We start from the raw sequence: 20,486 nt of genomic DNA, 5'->3' as shown, positions 1-20,486 counted from the left end.
TGGATATACACAACATTAATAGTCATTGAGGAATAAAGTAATAGCTAGGACAAAAGAGAAAACCAAGTCTCATGGATAGCGAGGAAGAGATGTGAAATATGTTTATGCCAAGAAAGACTGGCAGTTGGTTATCCCAAGAAAAGAAATGTCACTTTGTAGGGAAAGTAATGAGGAATACAATGTACTGCAATCAGCAAAACTATGGATTGGACTGATGTCAAATGGAATCCTATGTTACCCAGCATATTTTTTTATTTGTGTTCATTTTCATTTATTTTATATTTTACTTCAGGGGAAAAAAAAAAAGAAAAAAAGTAGTAGTCAAAATGATGATTTAGCTTAATAAGAAAAATAAAAATTTTCCTACCTTGTTACTTCATAAATTTTGAAATTTTGATCCAAAAAACAAAATTTCCAGACTTATAGAACAGATCCAATAAAATCTGACAAGCAGAAAATTAAAAAAAAAAAAAAAAAAAAAAAATTCAAATAACTCAGGCCATTGAGGATAGCATTATTCTGTCTAAACCAACAGAAATTCCCTTTTTAGTTCATTACAATTACAACAAGAAATCAATTTCTGCTTATCGTGGAGCAACATGACCAAACTAGACACAGTACAACTCTCTCTCTCTCTCTCTCTCTCTCTCTGTTTAGCACAGCTGATTACATACTTTACTACAATGCAGCATTCATATAGAAACTATTTTATTTTCATTAAAAAGGATTCAAGATGGAGTTATATACTAAATAAAATACTTTATATCTCCTTAGGAAGCAAACAAGTTTTCAATAATTAAAAAACAGCTCTATATATTTCTTTCTGTTCTGTCTAAAATAGTCCCAAAAATCAAATACAGATATCTTTGTTTCTGGAATCAGATGGAATTTTAATCACCCCATTATTGCAATTGTCTAAGCAGGCTATGGATTAACAATCACACTTACATTAATACACTACTATTACCTTAAACTTCAGTTCCCAGTGTAATTTTTTATTAATGCAATTACTTCAAAACAAACATATGACAACATATTTGCATATGAAGTACTTTCTGACCACAGACCCAAGTTTGGCAACATGCCAAGAAGAGTCAATTCATGCTGAAGGGGAGAAAAAATTGAAGGATGCATGAATTGGTCACCAATACGCAAAATCACGTGCTTTATATGTAACATTTTCCAACTGCTTTTCATAAGCAAAATAGTTACCACTTTAAAAACTACAAGGTTCATAAAAGAAAACTTAATTTTCCGATGTGTAATAATAAACAACTCATCCCACAGACCGGATTGATTACCCTATTATCGGAATGGATTCTACTTCTTCTGACATACGCAAAGTGTCAAAGGGTCTCGCATCTGTGGGCATACAGTATCTTTGTGACTAGGCTACTTGGATACAGAAGCTATCGACTTCCCTTCCCATCAACTGCCTAAGAAGAATCTTTCAATGCAAAACACACTTCCTTTTTTGAAGTGTATTCTGCTAAACATTATGGGAAAGGACACTATCCTGAGTCTGGCTTCCACTGATGAGACCTCAATAAAGGTTGAAACCAGTCTGGGTAGTAGCGCTTCCCATAATGTTTAGTTTCTATGTGCAAGTAGTCTATTTGTGACGATACTTCACATGCAAACTTTGTTTGCTTACACTTTGGTTAAAGATTAAACAAGAATATAATTTCTGTTAAAGTTTAATTTACTTTGTAACCAAGTGATAGTATATATAACTATTTCTAATCCAGAGTAATAGAATAATAAGGTAATACACCTTATTATTACTTTTTAATACACCTTTTTTATTATTTGTATATATGAAATATATGATTTCTGCATTAATCCAACCTTTGTATCTTGTGCTCATTGATGAGACCTGAATAAAGGTTGAAGCCAGTCTGGGTAGTGGCCTTTCCCATAATGCTTAGCAATATACTCATACACTTCCAAACAAGTCTCTGCTCATCATGTGCTTCATGAAATATTGAAGCAAATGAAGTCAGTAGCTTCTATATACAAGTAGCCTAGTTGAGACATTTCATGGTACAATCTTTGTTTGCTTATACTTGGGTAAAGAATTAAACAAGAATATAATTTCTCAGCAAATTTAATTTGCTAGCTTAGTCCTTTGGCTAATTTCTTTTATTCCATATAAACTGATATGAATGGCTCCCAACCATACCAACTTTGCATATTTTGTTGTCTATATAAGTATTTAATTTGCCCTCTTCACTAAAAGCTGTGTCTAAATAGCTCAAATATTTTACTTGTTTTACACATTCTCCACTGAGAATGGGGGTGAAGTTTTTCAAGTTCCTGCTTATTTTCATAATTTTAGTTTTTTGTTGCTAATTTTCAAGCTAAATTGTTACAGTTATTATTCAACTTAGTTAAAGAATCCTGGAAACTTGCACTGCATTTTATTCAGGAAAATAACACCAACAGCATAAAACAAATAGAGTTAAGTTTAATATCTCTAATTAATGTGCCTTTTCCTTCATAATGTGATCCATATAGTTGAGGAAAAGAAGGAGTAACCATAGTATTCAACAAAAAATACGAGGCTAATCTTCTTGAATGGCAGGCAGTCTCAAGTAGCGTGATGTGGGCTAATATCAGAATGGGGAATTGGACAATGAGACTTATTTGTGCCTACGGACCCACAGAAGATTGTACTAAGGTAGAAGTTAAGAAATTTTTTGATGCTTTAGAAAAAGCAACTGACACAATGAAAAAGGAGAAGTTGGTCCTTGTTGGGGATCTAAATAGTAGAGTAGGAAATGATTGTGAGACATACAAAAATATTTTGGGAAAATTTGGAGAAAAGAACAAAGCTAATAATAATGGCAAATACCTGTTGGATTTCAGCTCAGGACGTGGATTGGTTATTAATAACACCATGTTCCAACATAAAAAAGTGCACAAATTCACATGGAAAGAAGAAGTAAGGAATAAGAAAAATCTTATTGACTATGTTATTGTCGATAGTGATGTTTTCTCCCTGATGCAGGACACCAGAATGTACAGAGGATTTGAAATTGGAAGTGATCACTATTTAGTCTTGAGCAGGAAAAAATTGAATTTCATTTTGAAAAGAAGAACACGTAAGAAAGTTTAAAAGCGAATAAAAGTTGAGAGGCTCTCAAGATGTGAACTGTAGACTAAAATACACAAAGATTATTGAAGAAAAAATCAAAGAGTTTGAGAACAAGAACCAAATCTTAGAGATTCAGTGGCAAGCCTTGAAGAAAACCCTGATTGATTCAGCCAGAGAGGCATGTGGTGAGGTAGTCTGCAAGGATAGAAAAATCAGAACTCCATGGTGGACACAAGAAGTTAAAGAGGCAGTGAAAGAAAAGAAGAAAGCATATCAAAAGTTCCTGGCAAACAAGTCAGCTTTTGTTCTTAGAGAATACAGAGACATGTAAGAAAGCGAAACACTGTGTAAAACTAGCTAAACAAAAGTCATGGGAGGACTTTGGCAAGAACACAGAAAATAAATATCAAGAAGGTGGTAAGATATTCTGGAGGTTGTTGAAGAAGCTTAGAAATGGAGGAAAAAATGTTGTAAAAGGAGTTAGAGATGATAAAGATGACATGAAAATGGGAGAAAAATATATCCTTGAAGAATGGAGTAATTACTTCGAAAAATTGCTAAATGAAACAAGCAGTGATAGCACAGTGGTAAAAAGCACTCAACAGGCATACAGTCAGGAATACATATCCATACTTGAAGTAGAAAAAGCCATCAAAGGCTTGAAATGTGGAAAGGCAGCAGGAGTAGATGATATTCGACCAGAAATGCTGAAGTATGGTGGCATAAAAGTCTTACAGTGGCTGCACTGCATAGTTGAGAAAGCCTGGAAGAGATACAAATTCCCGATGATTGGAGTAGAGCTCTAATAGTACCCATATATAAAAAGGGAAATAAAACTGAATGTTCCTGGCAAGATCTATGCAAGTATACTTGAGAAACAGTTGAGAAGAATTATGGAAGAAAAGCTTGGTGAAGAACAAGCTGGATTCAGGCCAAATAGAGGCTGTCAGGATCAGATCACTGTACGACAAAGAGTTGAAAAAGCATGGGAATATAACAAAGATCTGTATTTAAGTTCTGTCGATCTGGAAAAGGCATATGACAAGGTGCCAAGAGAGAAGCTATTCGATATGCTACAGTTATATGGTGCCAAGGGGGCATTATATCAAGCAATACTTAGTCTTTATTTGAGTTGTAAATCAGCAGTTAGAATTGAAGGAAATACAGGAAGATGGTTTAATGTTAAATCTGGTGTCAGACAGGGATGTACATTATCCCCTCTGTTATTCATTATCTATAGGGATCACATTATGAAGGAAAGTGATATTAAACCTGATATCAAAATTGGAGATGTTAATGTCAGCTTTTTGCTTTATGCGGACGATATTATACTTCTAAACAAATCCACTACAAGTCTGCATGATTCTCTGACTGAATTGAATAACTGTTATATGGTATGAAGGTCAGCATTAAAAAGAGAAAGACAATGAAAATAGGTAGAATTGTTGAAAATGTCAACTGTGTTGTGAACGGGGAACCTGTGGAACAAGTAAAACATTTCAGCTACTTAGGCACGATTTTTAGTGAAGATGGTAAATTAAATATGGAAATAGACAACAGGATCAACAAAGCAGGTATGGTAGGAAGTCAACTGAATAAATTCATATGGAATAAGAGAGAAATTAGTCGGAACACTAAATTAGCTGTATACGAGACAGTGTTCAAACCAGTTTTAACTTATGGATCTGAGAGCTGGGTCAGAAGTAAAACACCTGACCAAAGACTAGAGACTGCAGATATGAGAGTCCTGAGAAAGATTAGGAATGTGAACAGATGGCATCAATGGCAATATCATATTAAAAACGAGGATATTAGGAAAGAACTTAACGCATCCAGGAACGTATTAGCAGAGCTAATCTCAGGTGGTATGGTCACTTAAATAGAATGGGCGAGGAAAGATTAGCAAAACAAGTGTTCTCTGCCAAGTTGGCAGGAAAACGACCTAGAGGAAGACCAAGATATAGGTGGATTGATACGGTACAAAGTGCCTTAAACAATAGAAATATAAGATCTGATAATGTTGGAGTCTTGAGAAGTAACAGACTGATTTGGAGGAAAATTGTAGATAGGAAGTGAGTAATAATGTAAATTTTTCATGTAGCTATCATATCCTGCACACCCCTTGAGGATACATGTCAGGAATTTGATGATGATGATAGCTGATGAGTAAGAGTGGGGATAGAATGCACAATTATCTCACACCTGATTTTACCTCAAATGCTACCTTCCCATATGCCCTTCAATTCAACTGCTGACTTACAACTTAAATATAGACTATGTATTGTTCTGTATAATGTTACATTTACACCATAATGCAGCATTTTGAAAAGCTTTACTCTTATATCTTGCTATATGCTTTTCCAGATCTACAAAAGGCAAATAGATTCTTGTTATACTGCACAATTTCTGAACTATTTGTCATAAAGTGAAAATTTGATCCTGACAATCTCTCTCTGGTCTAAGCTTGTTCTTTTCCAAGTTTCTCTTCTACAGATTTTCTTAGCCTCTTGTTAAGAAGCAAGAAACAGACTTTCAGATTTAAATCTGCATCTGAACAAAAGCCTCCTCCCCAACACATAATGAATTTATAGGAAATAGGAAACATACCCACACCAGTAGGTATATCCATCATCTTTCACCTCCCATCCCTGTAATATGATATTATTGAAACATCAGCAAAGAGATGCTAAAATCACCTGCTGAGTAACCATATTGGCATCCACCAAAACCAAATACATCCGTAGCCCGTCCCATCCCCACCAAATACAAAGTGTTATATTGTTCCTAATCTCTCTGCCCTACAAAATTACACAGAAAAATTCACTCTCATTCCTAACTACATATGGGGCATTCTAGTTGATAATCAACATGCATCAACTTATGACAAGACATTTGATGAGTCTGTAATCTGTAGTATGCCCCACTTTTTGGAGGCTTGAAAAAGTTCCATATCTGGCCTCTAGAACAGGGTTTCTGGACAAATAAAGACAAATAAACTTCTTAAGTGGTTCAAGAAGCTCCATAGTATTTAAGATCTTCCTAATGAAGTCTTACTGAAAAAAATCATTATATTAAAAAGTAGATTTGAAATGTTATGTTTTTTGATGGAGTAAGATGTTTGTAGAGCAAAGAAAGTGAAATGAATGGATGAATCTTTATAGTGCTGGTTGTTAAACACTAAGAATGAATATAACATCCAGTTATAGAAACTGGACTAAAGTATAAAAATCTAGAATTTTCATACTTTAGTCCAGTTTTGTAAATTTGAGGATTTCTGAAAGAACAGTAGATTTTGTAGGTAGATAATAGATAAGAGAAATATGAGTGATTGACCAAGATAGAAAGAAAAATGAAAGAACGAGTGTTATACAGTGATTCAATCATAAACTGTGTGATTGATGAGAGTTTGACAAAATCATGCTTTCCAGGTGTCAAAATTAATGATATCAGTGAGGCTATTAGAGCACAAAGGGGTAGAGTGAAAGAAATGATCATAGTGGCTGGAACGGATGATTTAAAAGGAGAAAAGTATAGCATAAGACAAGAGATGAAAGAATTACTGGAAGTAGAAAAAGAAAAGAGTGAGATGGTTAAGACAGTGAATCTGTTGCCAAGGTATGACAGAGTAGAGCTGAGGAGGGCCATAATAATCAATGACTATTATGCATATGCAGAAGTGGTGTGAAGTTTTTGGATGTGTGGAGTGAGTTTGATGGATGAAAGGACTTATATAGAATAATAGTTTGCATCTGAATGGATTTGATGTTCGGAACAAGTGTTGTTGAATGAAGTGAAAGTGTATGTGCACATTCAGGGAAACTAGAGGTTTTTTTTTTTTTTGGGGGGGGGGGGGGGGTTGAATGGATATGCAGACATCAGTGAGGCAGATGAGTGTAAGAATGTGTATATTATAATATGCCTAAGATAGTACCACTGGTAAACCAGAGTGGGATAGTTAGTATAAAGCGTCAGGATAGCTGTGGGCCTAAGGAGCTTTTGCACTTTATGAACACAAATGCCAGAAGCATTCAGAAAGAGCAGGAGCAATTTTTTGCATTGGTTAGTACATCCTGTCCCAAGGTTATTGGCATTAGTGAGACATGACTAATGGAAGATGATATAGTTAGTGGGATAGAATGTGAAGGGCATAGTGTGTTCAGAGAGGATAGAGAGAAAAGAATGGAGGAGGGGGGGGGGGGGGTATTGATGAAAGCTGATAAACTGCAACCAAAGAAAGTAGAAGTTCAACTGCAAGCCAGTGAAAACGGCACATTTGAAGCTATCTAGTGTGAGACTGAGGCCAGTAGAACAAAATATACAGTTGGATGCTGCTAGAGACCAGGGAATGGAAAAGATGACGGGAATAGTATGCATCGGCAAATAGACTCAATGAGCGGAGCACAGGTATTATTATGAGTGATTTCAACTGCGAGAACATAGATTGGAAGGAGGAGAGGAAAAATGGGAGGAAGGAAATGGAATTTATGCAGTTATTAAGGGATAATTACCTGAGATAGCATGTGAAGGAATATAAAAGGGTTCGAGAGTGCTCGAACCCTTGTATAATGAACCATTATACAACATGGTTGTATAATGGTTCATGGTTGTTCAACATGGTTGTACAACCATGTTGCCACCAATACGTGAGAGTGAACTTGATGGTCTTGATTCCACACATTTAGCCACCTGGGAGGTGGCTAAATGTGTGGAATTTTCAGTTAAGATGGAGTATATGTGGAATTACAGGGCTGGTAAGTATGACAAGCTTAGGAGATTGCTTGGATCAGTGTCATGGCATATAAAACTTCAAGGGCTGGATGTTGATAGTGCATGGGAAGTGGTAAAGGAGTGTTTGAGAGAGCTAATGGCAGAATGCATACCTAGAGTCAGGAGAGTAAATCAAGTGGGAGTTAAATGGATGAATATCATCATTAATCTGGAGCTGCAAAAAAAAAAAAGAAACAATTTTGAAGGGAATTTAAGGAGAAAGGTGACCTGCAGGCCCATGAATAGTACAAGGCATAGGATAGAAGGGTAACCAGTGTGGCAAGAAAGGCAAAAGCAGATTATGAAAGGAAGTTAGCAATGCAGGCTAAAGAGAAGCCCACACAGTTCTTTTGACATGCTGCAAGTAAAAGAAAGAATGTATATGGCAGAATGATTTTAATGAATGCCTATGGTAGGGAGTAACGTAACAGTCGAAATAGTAGAATTACTGAGTGAATACTTTGCAAGAGTATATCATCCAGGTGGTGATATTGCAGGAACGAGCGTGCCAAAGGCTTATATGAGAACTAAGGTAAATGAAATGGAGGTGCATAGCATATTACAGAACCTTAATGTGAACCTGTGGGATTGGATGGTATATCAGCTCAAGTTTTATGTGAAGCAGTGAGGGAATTGTCAGTGAACTTGACCATACTGTTTAATCTAAGTCTCAGCTCTGGGTTAGTCCCAAGGGGGTGGAAAGAAGGGGAAATAGTTCCATTGCATAAAGGAGGCTCCAAGATTGATGTAGCAAATTACCAACTAATCAGCATATCAGGATTTGTCAGATTATTAGAGAAGTTCGTCGAGAGCAAATACAGGAATGGTCAGATGGAAATGGGATACTGTATGGAGGGCAGCATGACTTTGTGAAGGGAAGATCATGCCTCAGCAACTTGCTAACATTTTATAATACAGTGACAGCTGAGTTGGATAAAGGTAATGGGTTTACAGCGATCCCGCTAGACTTTGCAAAAGCCTTTTAGAGGATACCAATGGAATTCTAATTAATAAACTGCAGCATATGGGGATAGATATAAGGTTGGTGAGAAGAGTGGTTGATGGAGAGATATCAGAAAGTAGTTTATTCAGGTAGAGTCCAAAAGAAGGCCTGTGACTAGTGGCATGCCGCAGTATTCTGTTCTTGGAATGCTACTATTTAATTTGTTCATGAACGATACAGGAAAGGATCTGAGAGGAACTGTTCAGTTATTTGCTGATGATGCAAAGTTGGTAGAGCAAAATTTAATACAGATGATGTCAAAATTTTGCAGGATGATTTGGATAGATTGGCATACTGGGCAAAGGAGAATGAACATCAGTTTAATGTAGTAAAGTGTAAGGTTATGCATTTTGGGATGAAAAGATTACCAGCTGTATACCAGGAAACTGACAAAGCCAGAGATTTGGTAGTAGTGAACAGGAGTTAAAGTTTAGGGGCCAAATAGCAAAAGTGGCTGAAGTAGCTCGTCAGATCATTTGGATACTGAAGAATACTTTGATGAGCAGAGACAAGCAGGTTATTGTTCCTCTTTATCGAGCCTTGATAAGACCCATCTTGACTACTGCACACAGATCTGGACACCAAGGTTTCTTGGTGATAATAAGGTGGTGGAGAGGATCCAGAAGAGAGTGACCAAGATGGTAGCAGGTCTATGGAATGAACCTTAGTGAGTTACAGAAACTGGTTAATAGGCAGAAAAGGAGTGATATGATTGAAACATACAAATTACTAAAGGGTTTTTATAGGATTAATTCAGAGGAAAATTTTCAGAACAGGTATGGAACAGATAGGCGGCATCAATGAAAACTGAGTAAGAGTGTAGTTAGCAAGTGTGTTAGAACTAGATTTTTTGCTTGGAGAGAGTAGTGAAAGAGTGGAATAGGTTGCCAGAGTTTGTTGTGGGTGACATGACTGTGAATGAGTACAAAGCAAAGTATGATAGATACTATGCAAATGTTGGATAGTTCTTGAAATGATGTTTAGGGTCTCCCTCGATAAGTCTAAAGACTCCTTGAAGATGCCCATAATAACAACATTTTGGGCATTAGGATATCTTTGGGAGACCTCAGGGGGGCTACAGTTTTTTGGAACAGTTTGTAAGTTGCCTTAACATTTAATTAACAAAAGGAGCCACAAGAGTGAAATTCTACAAGGTTACCATATGGAGGTAAAGCCAGTATCTGACATCTCAGGGATAACTCACTAAACTTTGCAAAATAGATAGAATATCATACCGTATCATTAATACACACTAAAGGCTTATAATGAATATTGTGAAGATGCTGTGCAAAATTTTTGATGAAATAGTTAGTCAATGAAAAGAAAAGAGCATTTCCAATCAGTGTCCCTCTCTTCTATTTGTTGGTAAAGTTTATTCTGATAATAAAAATAGTAAGAGGGAATGAAAAAAGACCAAATGCTTAACATCAGTAGTTAAAAAAAAAAAAAAAAAATCAAAGAAAAAACATAAAATGTAGCCTGACTATCCAGGCAGATTTAATCAGGAAAGAACAACCTTAAAGGCAAGGGGAATGGAATATACTGAGGATTGGGAGTTGAAACATTTGTTTCTTAGATCCAAAACAAGAACTGAAGCAAAATTAAATAAGCAAAATATAAAAATATCATGCATATCAAAACAAACAAAAAGGTAAAGGAATGTATTCTTCTTCTTATTATGATATCTTCTATCGAAGGTCAGCGACCATCTTGGCAAACAAACTGCGCCTTTGTACTAATCTGAGCAGTTGTGCACTGCTCTTTCCTGTCCACATCTTGATGTTGTCAAACCATGATATTCTTTTTCTTCCTCTAGTTCCTTTGCCATCAATTCTTCCTACCAAAATAGTTTGTAGAAATTGGTATTTGCTGTTTCTCATGATGTGGTCAAGATATGATGTTTTTTGTTTCTTGATTATTTGTACAAGATGTTTAGCTTTGCCAATGGATTTTAAGACATCTTCATTGGTAATTTTTTTTGTCCATGATATCTTTATCATTCTTCTGTATAGCCACATCTCAAAGGCTTTGATTTTCTTGATGGTTGTCGCCTTCAATGTCCATGTTTCAACTCCATAGAGCAGAATAGACCACACGTAGCATTTCAGTTTTCGGCATCTGACTTCCATGTTTAGGTCTTTATTGCAGAATAAGGACTGCCATGCAACTTTAATCCTTGTCTTTATATCTATTTCAGGATCCAACCTTTCATTAAGCCAGCAACCAAGATATTTATATCTTGACACTTGATCGATATTTTTCCCATTGAGTGTCAGTTTCATTGATGAGGCTGGATGTTTGCTGATGATCATGTATTTTGTCTTGTTGATGTTTATATTTATTCCCATTCTTTGGCTTTCTATGTATACTCTGTCAATGAGTTTTTGGAGATCCATAATGTTATCTGTAATAAGCACGGTGTCATCTGCATATCGTAGGTTGTTAACAACCTTTCCATTTATTGCGATTCCCTCTGGACATTCTTCCAATGCTTTTTTAAAGATTCTCTGCGTATATGTTGAACAGGAGTGGTGAGAGCACACATCCTTGTCTCACTCCTCTTTTGATGTTAATATCACTGGTGGTAATGTTCCAATACAGATTTGTTATTAGTCTTATGTCTTGTTCGTCTAGCCTTATTTGTTGAAGGACTTCTATTAAATTAGTGTGTCTGACTTTGTCGAATGCGTTTTCAAAATCTATGAAACACATAAAGACAGATTTTTGTTTTTCTATGCATTTTTGTATCAATATTTGGGTACAGAAAAGAGCCTCTTTAGTACCAAAACCATTCCAAAAACCAAATTGTTTTTCACTTAAGAGTTTCTTCACTTTTTCTATAAATGCGATTCTGAATTACTTTTAAAAATATTTTTAATGTTTGGCTCATTAGACTAATAAGTCGGAAGTCACCACAGGAATTCGCTTTGGGTTTCTTTGGGATAGTAATAAATGTAGATTTGAGCCAATCTGATGGAAATTCATCACTTTCATATATTTTATGAAATAGTTTTTCAAGAAGTTTGATGTTATCTGGTTCTATTAATTTTAAAAATTCTGTTTGCACACCATCTGGTCCAGTGGCGTTTCCTGTTTTACTTGATCTTATAGCATTCTCTATTTCGCATTTCATGATTGCTGGGTCCTTGAATGTTATCTTTTATATTTATAGGCTTCTGTCTAGTATCATTGAAAAGTTCTGTTACATATTTTATCCAAATCTGTGCTTTATTCTCTTCTTCTAGAACTATTTTTCCATTTTCGTCTCTTAGAGACACTGTTTGCTTTTTTCTGAGTTTTCCAGAAATTTCGTTGATTTTCTTATACAGATTGAAATTATCATGTTTCTTCTGAAGCAGTTCAATTTCAGTACATAAATTTTTCATCCAATTTTCCTTGGCTTCTTTTATTTCTTTCTTGATGATGTTATGTGTTTCTGTATATCTGGCTAGGTCTTTGTTTGTGCATTCTTCTTGAATCAATAAGAGAAAGAATCTCATCTGTTATCTATTCCTGTTGTTTTATATTATTCACATAACCTACTTCTTCAATACTTGTTGTTACAATGGCATTCTTTAAGCTATTCCAAAGAGATTCCACTCTTTTATTTTCTTCTATGTTAATCTGTTGTAATCACATGTTAAGCTGTGTCTTGGCACTTTTATTTATGTTCGGGTCTTTCAGTTTTTCTACATCAATTTTCTTTTTCTTCTTGTGTGATTTTTTAGCTGATTTTAATCTAAGACCTACTTCTGCAACTATGGGATTGTGGTCCGATGAGATTTCTGCTCCAGGATAAGTCTTTGCACTCTTTATACTACTGTGGAATCTTTTATTTATCAGTATGTAATCAATTTGATTTCTGACAATGTTATGTCGGTTATCTTGAGGCGATTTCCAAGTGTACAGTGTTCTGGATGGAAGTTTAAACCAGGTATTTGCTATTGTTAGATCTTCTTCCTGACAGAACTGGACTAGGTGATCTCCTCTGTCATTTCTTGTGCCTAAGCCATGTTCTCCAACAATTTCTCCATCACCCCCTCTTCCCACTTTTGCATTGTAGTCACCCATCACTATGTTTATATCATGTTTCTTTATTATGTTTTTAATCTCTTTCAGGTGTTCATAAAACTCTTCAACATCTTCTTCACTTTTGCCAGCTGTGGGTGCATAAGCTTGGATGATATTTATGTTAACGGGGTTTCCCTTAAGTTGTAACAGCATTATCCTTTCAGAAAATGGAATCCAATTTATTACTGATTTATTGATTTCTTCATCTACTATTACAGCTACACCATGTCAATGTTTGTTCTCATCATTCCCTTAGTAATATATTGTTGTATTATCTTGTTGACACTTTCCAGATCCTGGCCATCTTGTATCACAAATTCCCAAAATCTGGATGCCCAGCCTCTTAATTTCTCTTGTGGCATTTCTTAATTTGCCAGCTTCATACAGAGTTCTGACATTCCAAGTTGCGATTTTAAAAGGAATGTATAAATATCACATATTTTTTAGTGGAGTAGAGAAACAAAAAGCTAAAGTCAGTACTATTTACAAGCAAGTCCTGATTTGCTCTACAAAATGATACCAGTCATTGTCTGGTATCTGGTGGAGAAAACCAGGAACATGTTATCATCCCTCTAATATCAATGAAATAACACTTACAGTGCAGATAGTGTGCTTGATTGAGGAAGCATCTTGTTCAGTGGATGCACCAACCTATACATGCTTCCTAGTGGAATTATGAATGCTGCAACTTATAGAGATGAGTTCAGGGCCCACTATGTTCGTTCATATGCATGTGCAACAGATGAGATGGTTATCCTGCAAGATGATAATGCTCATCTTCATCAAGTGAAGCACATGGAAAAATATCTTGAAGAAGAGTCTGCCATATATACAGATTGGCCAGCCTGGTCAATCAGATCTTAATCTTATTCAGCATGTCTTGAGATGCTCTAGATAGACATACTGTCGATCTCAACCACACTCCCCAAAACCTTGAGAGACTTAGGAGAGCAACAATTGTTACCAACTGAGCTCCTTAGCAACATTATAAACAGCATGAAATGTTGTGATGTGCTGTCTTTCTGCAAGGAGCCACATTCCTGATTTAGGCAATCTCATTTTCACCTCCCATCTTTGATCATTGTCTTCATGTACATATTGTTACTGAATAAATTTACAATTTTTGCAGGTATTTCTCCCCATCTCATATTGTACTACTTTGCACCAAACTGCATAAAAATTCATCATATAGTTTTTGAGTTATCGTGATTTTTCTCTTTGTTCCTTAATTCATGCAAACCAGTACATAAACGGTGAAAATATAATATGCAGAATGAAGTAAAAGAAAAATACCAAGACTAATAAAATATCATCATAAATTTCCTGATAAGAAATTGATGATGATATTTATATCATAGTAGAGTGAAAACTCCTCACAGTATGTTCATGCTACTATGATATCGCTTTATGATTAATTTGAATGATATAATCACGTAATCACAAGAAAGATATTTATTTAACCAAATTCTTACCCATCTTTTTGGGTAAGATATATAGATGACATATTTACTATTTGGCCTAACAGCAAAATCGCTTTACCTTCCTTTTTAAACAGTATTAATTCCTTGTATCATCGCATAAAGTTTACTATGGAATTAGAAGAAAACAACCAGTTATCTTTTTTAGACGTTCTCCTCATCCGATCACCTTCAAATATTCTTACAACTACAGTATACTGGAAACCAACATTCACAGGTCGTTATATTCTTAAAGAATCAGCCCATCATCGATGTCAAAAAACAGGAATTATAAAATGCCTCATCAGAAGAGCCAAAACTAATTGTTCTACTTTTGATTATCTACAGAAAGAACTTTCTACTATCCAACAACACATGAAACTCAATGGCTTTTCTCAAAAAAGTACTCAACGTCTTCTCAATTCTTATAATCCTCCACAAAACAACAAAGTTTCAATATGTCGAGTGCCTATTCCTTATATCTCCGGTATTTCAGAACCTATCGCAAGAATTTTAAAGAAATATGATTTAACAACTACGTATTCACCTATTAACAAATTGTCTTCTCATTTTCCTTCTCCTAAAGACAAACGCTCAACTTTATCTCTTCCTGGAGTTTATCAAATTCCGTGCAACTGTGATCTCTCTTATTTTGGACAGACTGGACGTTCTCTTGAAAAAAGAATCCAAGAACATCAATCATCCATTCTTCACAACAAACCTGAAAAGTCTGGATTGGCTCAACACGGGATTGAAACTGACCACAGCATCCTTTGGTACAAGACTCGCCTCTTACATAGATCCTGTTATAGGTTCGAATGTTTGTTCAAGGAAAGCGTGGAGGCCTTGCTCCATCGCCCCAACCTGAATCGTAATGACTGTATATCTATATCAAAAATCTGGGAAAGTCTAATCAAGATTACTCATTAATTAATTAATTTTTTTTTTTTAAATAGCAAATTCAATCATGTTTCTACTTCAAAATATTCCGTTTCATACTTAGTGATATAACATCACGCGGCGTGTTCTAATTTTAACGATCTATTGTTAGTATTCTAGCTTGTATTTTTTAAACTGCTCTTGTAATACCACTGACGATGGTCTGCTATTTCCAGACCGAAATATTTGGTTAAATAAATATCTTTCTTGTGATTACGTGATTATATCATTCAGTCTTATGTCGCAAGTATCCTTGAAACAACAAATCATGATTAATTTTACATTACTATTAATCTTCTATCATACATTTTCCTCCAAATTAGTCTATTACTTGTGAGCAATCTAATATTCTGTGCTTCTAAGCCACTTCTGACTGAATCAACAGCCCTTGGTCTCTGATTCTCTTTCCTGTCATCAAATACCTGTTTTGCAAACCTTTTTTTTACATTTATTCTATTTAAGTGGCCATACCAACTTAGATTGGCTCTGCTCACGCATTCTCGAATGCCAACAATGTCAAGATCCTTTCTAATATCTTCAATTTTAATACGATTCTGTTATTGATGCCTCCTGTTTACTCCTTTAATTTACAATTTAAATGTAGACAATGTATTGCTCTGTATAATGTTCCATTTAGCCCACATTATTGTGTTTTGAAAAGCTTTTCTCTGGTCACCTCGTTGTATGCTTTCACCAGATCAACAAAACTTAAGTACAGATTCTTGTCATATTCCCATGATTTCTCAACTGTGAAAATCTAATCTTGACAGCTACTTGGAGAAGAACAAGCTGGGTTCTGGCCAAATAGAGATTTGGCCAGAACCCAGCTTGTTCTTCTCCAAGTTTCTCTTCAACATTTTTTCTCAACCGCTTTTCATGTATGCTTGCAACAATCTTATAGGAACACTTAGTAGAGAAATTTCCCTGCAATTCTTACTTTCAGCTTTATTCCCTTTTTTTATAGAGAGGAACTATGAGAGCCTACTCCAATCATCTGAAATTCAACTTCTGAACTATAGCGTAGCCATTACAAAACTTTTAGACCTCCATATTTAAAGATTTCTGACCAAATTTCATTTAATCCAGCTGCCTCTCCACATTTTAAGTTTTTGATGGGTTTTTTTACCTAAATTATTAATATGCACTTATTTGCATTCCTCTTGAAATTTTTTTACTACTGCTTGTTTAATTTAACAGCCTTTCAAAGTCATTACTCCAGACATCTAGTATATCCTTATCTTTAGTTTTCATGTCACCTTTATAATCTTTTTAAATCAGATTCCTTTTTGCAGTACTCTCTTTTCTCCATTTCTAAGCTTTTTCAATAACCTTCAGAACATTTTGTCACCTTCCTGATATTTATCTTCTATATTCTTAATGAAGTCTTCCCACGACTTTTGTTTAGCTACTTTTACACACATTAAGCTCTCTTACATTTTCCTCTGCATTCTTTTAGGACATCTGCCAACTTATTTGTTAGGACCTTCAAGTATGCATTCTTCAGGACTGCTTCTTTCACATCTTGTGTCCACTATGGTGTTTTTATTTTTATATCCTTGCAGACAACTTTGCCAGATGCTTAACTAGCTGAATCAATCAATCAATCAATGTTTTCTTCAGAGTTTTGTTTTACCAACTGATTCATTTTTGTTTCAATAAGATTTGTGCAGATGAGTCTACAGCTTACCTGTAACAGCTGTCAACTTTAAGCCTTTTGAAAGCTTTTCTCACATACCACATTCTTTTCAATGTGGTACCCATTTTTATTCTACTTATCACTAAGTAATGGTCATTTCCAATTTAAAATTCTCCAGATTTTAAATTATCAACATTGACAATATCAACAATATTCTATGTCATTATCAACAATGACATAGAAAATGAAAGTTTTCATATTTCTTGTGTCGTCTCTCCACGTGAACTTGTGCACATTTTTATGATGAAAGATGGTGTTGTGATCCATATAGATGATGAAAAAGAAGGTAGATATTGTGCATCCTTGTCTTATTCCTGTATCTTCAGTGGAAATATCAGGATGTAAATATCATGGGTGTAATTTACAATTATGAATCCTTTTTACAATTGTTGTTGTATATTAGAATTCTTATAATTAGTTTAAGTTTCATAACTTTTTACTTTGGCATTTGCCATATTCCCAATCAGAAACTGATATTTATATTTAATAAATGGTGTTTTAGATTAAAGGGTACTTACAAGATATCTGATATCTGTAAAATTTCAACGATATTTATTTACAGAGAATTTATTAATTGTCGAGTAATACCAGTTGTTATAATAGATGTTATCATTTCAATAATGACAGTTTGACAGCCACTGTTGACTTCTGCTTGCCATTAAGCAATTGCAGATGTACAGTGAAGAGATTCAATTACAGATTGATAACTGGACACTGAAAACATTGATATCCAATTGATATCAGGAAACAAATGAATGTTGTAGAAAGTTAAGCTGCTCAGAAACTACAGGATTACATTATGGAAGTTCACATAAGTCGAAATGTAATTAGAGTCAACGAAAGAACAACAAGCAAAAGGAGAAACAAAAAAGCACTATTATAAACAAAAAAGTAAGATTTCATATAAAGATAATTAGATAGTTAAAATCAATTATAAAAAGAAAGATATGGTATGAAGATCCAATCATAAAACATGTGACTGATTACCATATGATCACTTCTAGTTTTCCAGTTGGTAAAATCAAATAAATGTAATTGAAAAAAAAAGTAAATGAGATGGTAGAGACAAACAATTTGTTCTGGCGATAAATACAGTATGAGAAAGGATATGAGAGGACTCTTGGAAGAAGTGGAGCATGAGAAAATGACAATAGTCCCTAAATATGACAGAAATCAATTAAGAAGGGATATGATGGGAATGATGTGTAGGCTGTGCAGAAAGAATGGATTTGTATAAGAACCTATATGTCAGAGGAGCCTCTGCCATTTGAATCTGTTTGGTATCCAGAGTTTGGAAAAATCATTACAGATTTCCCAACTCAACAGTGATTTTCTGGCAATAGATAGTCCTGGCACTTCCTTTAGTCCAGAAAAAATTATGAGTGCCCTTGAAATTCTGCAACCATTCGACACATTTTGACAAATATCTCGCTTATTCTTTATAAATTTATTCAGTTGACTTCCTATCACATAAGCTTTAGTTAAAGATCGGTACTATAAACATAAGAAGCCTGAATGGCAAAGAAATGGAGTTAGCTGAGGAATTAGATAAGTACAGATTGACATAATAGGGGTGACTGAAACAAAAAAGAAAAAAACAGGTGAGATCTTTCTGAGCAATAAATACAAAATGTTATATTCAGGAAATGAAAATCAAGGAAAAGAAGGAGTAGCCATACTATTCAACACTAAATACGAGGTTAATCTTCTTGAATGGCAGGCAGTCTCAAGTAGACTGATGTGGGCAAATATCAGAATGGGGAACTGGACAATGAGACTTATTTGTGCCTATGGTCCCACAGTTGGTTCTCCTAAGGTAGAAGTGGAGGAATTTTTTGAGGCTTTAGAAAAAGCAACTGACACAATGAAAAAGGAAAAGTTGGTCCTTGTTGGGGATCTAAATAGCAGAGTAGGAAATGATTGTCAGACATACAAAAATATTTTGAGAAAATTTGGAGAAAAGTGCAAATCTAATAATAATGGCAAATACCTGTTGGATTTGTTGGATAACCAATCAGGACATGGATTGGTTATTAATAACACCATGTTCCAACATAAAAATGTGCACAAATTCACATGGAAAGAAGAAGAAAGGAATAAGAAAAGTCTCAATGACTATGTTATTGTTGTTAGTGATGTTTTCTCCCTAGTGCAGGACACCAGAGTGTACAGACAATTTGAAATTGGAAGTGATCACAATTAATTGTCATGAGCAGGATAAAATCGAATTTCATATTGAAAAGAATAACATATAAGAAAGTTTTAAAGCGAATAAAAGTTCAGCAGCTTTCATATGTGAACTGTAGACTAAAATACACAAAGATTATTGAAGAAAAAATGAAAGAGTTCGAGAACAGGAAACAAACCTTAGAGATTCGGTGACAAGCCTTGAAGAAAACCCTGATTGATTGAGCCAGAGATTCATGTGGTGAGGTTGTCTGCAAGGATAGAAAAATCAGAACTCCATGGTGGACACAGGAAGTTAAAGAGGCAGTGAAGGAAAAGAAGAAAGCATATCAAAAGTTCCTGGCAAATAAGTCAGCATGTAGTCTTAGAGAATACAGAGACAAATGTAAGAAAGCGAAACACTGTGTAAAACTAGCTAAACAAAAGTCATGGGAGGACTTTTGCAAGAACATAGAAAATAAATATCAAGAAGGTGGTAAGATATTCTGGAGGTTGTTGAAGAAGCTTAGAAATGGAGGAAAAAAATGCTGTAAACGGAGTTAGAGATGATAAAGGTGACATGAAAACGGGAGAAAAAGATATCCTTGAAGTATGGAGTAATTACTTCAAAAATTGCTAAATGAAACAAGCAGTGATAGCACAGTGGTAAAAAAACACTCAACAGGCATACAGTCAGGAATATATATCCATACGTGAAGTAGAAAAAGCCATCAAAGGCTTGAAATGTTGAAAGGCCGCAGGAGTAGATGATATTCGACCAGAAATGCTGAAGTATGGTGGCATAAAAGTCTTACAGTGGCTGCACTGCATAGTTCAGAAAGCCTGGACAGAGGGACGAATTCGCGATGATTTGAGGATAGCTCTAATAGTACCCATATATAAAAAGGGAAATAAAACTGAATGTGAGAATTACAGAGGTATTTTCCTACTGAGTGTTTCTGGCAAGATCTATGCAATTATACTTGAGAAACAGTTGACAAGAATTATGGAAGAAAAGTTTGGTGAAGAACAAGCTGGATTCAGGCCAAATAGAGGCTGTCAGGATCAGATCTTCACTGTATGACAAATAGTTGAGAAAGCATGGGAATATAACAAAGATCTGTATTTAAGTTTTGTCGATCTGGAAAAGGCATTTGACAAGGTGCCAAGAGAGAAGCTATTCGATACGCTACAGTTATATGGTGTCAATGGGGCATTATATCAAGCAATACTTAGTCTTTATTTGAGTTGTAAGTTGGCAGTTAGAATTGAAGGAAGTACAGGAAGATG

At 35.0% G+C, this 20,486-nt stretch overlaps 1 protein-coding gene across 3 annotated transcripts in view; it reads right to left on the bottom strand.

Moving 5' to 3' along the window:
* LOC150108797 (RNA/RNP complex-1-interacting phosphatase homolog) overlaps positions 1 to 20,486 on the bottom strand; it is a 198,016-nt gene that overhangs the window by 51,706 nt on the left and 125,824 nt on the right. The gene's annotated exons all lie outside the window — the stretch shown is intronic.

Source organism: Typopeltis vanoorti, chromosome 2 (genome assembly GCF_054136105.1).
Source record: "Typopeltis vanoorti isolate ZY-2024b chromosome 2, IOZ_Tvanoo_1.0, whole genome shotgun sequence".
NCBI classification, from domain to species: domain Eukaryota; kingdom Metazoa; phylum Arthropoda; class Arachnida; order Uropygi; family Thelyphonidae; genus Typopeltis; species Typopeltis vanoorti.
This window is presented reverse-complemented; position numbering and strand designations above follow the sequence as displayed.